General features: G+C 44.9%; 1 protein-coding gene and 1 pseudogene across 2 annotated transcripts in view; one reads left to right on the plus strand and one right to left on the minus strand.

Moving 5' to 3' along the window:
• NUP85 (nucleoporin 85) overlaps positions 1-3,033 on the plus strand; it is a 43,205-nt gene that overhangs the window by 5,238 nt on the left and 34,934 nt on the right. The gene's annotated exons all lie outside the window — the stretch shown is intronic.
• On the minus strand, positions 359-774 carry LOC108309308 (annotated as a pseudogene).

A 3,033-nucleotide genomic window follows, 5' to 3' on the forward strand; every position in this document is an offset into this window, starting at 1 on the left:
AGACAGAGTTTCCCTCGTTACCCAGGCTGGAGTGCAATGGTGTGATCGCGGCAACCTCCGCCTCCTGGGTTCAAGCAATTCTCCTGCCTCAGCCTCCCAAGTAGCTGGGACTACAGGCGTGGGCCACCACGCCCAGCTAATCTTTTTGTATTTTTTTTTTAAGTTTTTAAACTTTATTTGCATATTAAAAAAATTGTGCATTCCAATAATTAAAATCATTTGAACCAAAAAATGGCACTCTGATTAAACTGCATTACAGCCTGCAGGATACCCTGGGCCAGCTTGGTTTTACTGTAGAATTCACATTTGTCCCACCTCACTTCCTTCACCCCACTTCTTCCTTCACCAACATGCAAGCTCTTTCCTTCCCTGCCAGCCAGATAAACAGATGGGAGAGGTAGGCGCGGCCTTCGTTGTCAGTAGTTCTTTGATGTGAAAGGGGCAGCACAGTCATTTAAACTTGGTCCAACCTCTTTGCATGTTACAAAGTTAAACAGCTAAAAGAAGTAAAATAAGAAGGCAGTGCTTGTGGAATGTACAGTGCATATTGGCGGCGTACGACTCATTACGATTCGCCTGCTTGCTTCTCCAGTCGTTTCTTTGTAAGGCAATGGATTTTTCTCTTGCGTTTCTGTCTTCTTCAGTTTCGACTTATCGAATTTCTCGATCTCAGTCATATCGGGTTTGTCAGACAGGGTTGTGGAGGAAAAGCGGAGCAAGGCGCACGAACGAGCGAAGTCTGGTCTGCGCAGTGGCCACCACCGAGTTCTCTTTTTGTATTTTTAGTAGAGATGGGGTTTCACCATGTTGACCAGTATGGTCTCGATCTCTTGACCTCGTGATCCACCCGCCTCGGCCTTCCAAAGTGCTGGGATTATAGGCTTGAGCCACCGCGCCTGGCTGAAACCCCATCTCTTTAAAAAAAAAAGAGGAAGGAGCTAGCAGGAGGGGGAAAAAAGGGAGGCTAGGCAGTGAGGAGGCAAATGGTTACATTCTTGTGGGTCTCTGATTAGCCTCAGTAAATTTGCATTTTACCTGTGAAAAGAGGAAGTAGACAAAACATTTATGCATTCATCTTAGGGTAGGTAGAGGGATGAATCTTTTTTTTTTTTGGGGGGGGATGGAGTCTTGTTGCCTAGGCTGGAGTGCATTGGTGCGATCTCAGCTCTCTGCCACCTCTGCTGTTCAAGCAATTCTCCTGCCTCAGCCTCCTGAGTAGCTGGGATTACAGGCATGTGGCACCATGCCCAGCTAATTTTTTTTTTTGTATTTTTAGTTGAGATGGGGTTTCACCATGTTGACCAGGCTGGTCTTTAACTCCTGCCTTTGTGATCCGCCTACCTTAGCCTCCCAAAGTGCTGGGATTACAGGTGTGAGCCGCTGCGTCTGGCCGATTTCTGGTCTCCTACTTGTGAAGATAAGCTTGTAGTTGACGTCACGGTGAGAATCAACAGACCTTATTTTTAGGATTACTTTATAGGTGGATGTTTCTCCTGAAAAATGTTGAGGCTCACAAGGAATTTCCTTGTGAGCAACTTGTTAGGGAGGCTATCTGGGGAGATATGTGGCCTTCTAAAGTGGGAAACTGGTTTATGGATGAAGCTGTGTCATAGGGTTTGAAATTATAGCCCTCTAGGAACAAAAGGAAGGCAATATTGTGTGATACAATTCCCTAGCTTAACTTTCCCTTTAGCGTAGTAAGTTTGGGGTCTCCAAATTCTGTTTTTTCTTCACAGTCTCCTGCTCATTGTACAAATGCAAGTTCTAGCGAGCTCTTTTCTCAGGAAAGCCTTTCCTGACCTTTCTAACTAGGTGAAATATCTAGCCATTATAGGCTTTCGGAGTTCTATATCTTTTAGTTCTTGGTAACCTCTAGGTCCCAGTAAACTGTAAGTTACCTGACCTTGAGTTTTGGCTTTTTAGAAAGTTGAGATGCCTAAAGTTTCAGTTAGAGCCATCAGATTGTAAAGCAGTTGATGACAAAACCAAAAGTTGGAAATAGGGGTCATTTCAAAGCTAACTAGACAAAATGAGACATGGGGTCTTAAGTTGCAGTCATTGTAGGTTTGTTACTCTTTATGAAGCTTACATCTGTATAGTGTTTAAATATATTAAAACTATATATTAAAAAAATTTTTTTTTTGAGATGGAGTCTCGCTCTGTCACCCAGGCTGGAGTGCACAATGGTGCCGATCTCGGCTCACTGCAGCCTCTGCCTCCCAGGTTCGAACAATTCTCCTGCCTCAGCCTGAGGAGTAGCTGGGACTACAGGCGTGTGCTACCACACCCAGCTAATTTTGTATTTTTAGTAGAGACAGGGTTTTACCATGTTGACCCACTGGCCTCGAACTGTTAACCTCAGGTGATCCACCCACCTCTGCCCCCCAAAGTGCTGGGATTACAGGCATGAACCACTGCGCCTAGCCTTTTGATTCATTTTTAATTAATTTTTGTGTGCGACATGAAGTTCATTTTTTGTATGTGGATATTCAGTTGTTCCAGTGCCATTGCATACAATGCTTTCCTCTTGCCTGGCTTATCATCTAATAAGAGTTGGCTGGGGGGCTGGGCGTGGTGGCTCACGCCTGTAATCCCAGCACTTTGGGAGGCCGAGGCAGGCGGATCACTTGACCCCAGGAGTTTGAGACAAGCCTAGCCAACATGACAAAAACCCCATCTCTACTAAAAATGCCAAAAGTTAGCTGGGTGTTGTGGCACATGCCTGTAGTCCCAGCTACTTGGGAGTCTGTGGTAGGAGAATGGCTTGAACCCTGGAGGTGCAGGTTGCAGTGAGCTGAGATCACACCGCTGCATTCCAGCCTGGGTGACAGAGCAAGACCCTGTCTTTTTAAAAATTTTTATTTTTATTTATTTATTTCCTTTCTTTCTTTTTCTTTTTCTTTTTTCTTTTTTTTTTTTAAAAAAAAAAGATGGAATCTTGCTCTGTCGCCCATGCTGGAGTACAGTGGCACCATCTTGGCTCACTGCAACCTCTGCCTCCCAGGTTCAAACGATTCTCCTGCCTCAGCCTCC

This window comes from Cebus imitator, unplaced genomic scaffold, assembly GCF_001604975.1.
Source record: "Cebus imitator isolate Cc_AM_T3 unplaced genomic scaffold, Cebus_imitator-1.0 Scaffold93, whole genome shotgun sequence".
NCBI classification, from domain to species: Eukaryota; Metazoa; Chordata; class Mammalia; order Primates; family Cebidae; genus Cebus; species Cebus imitator.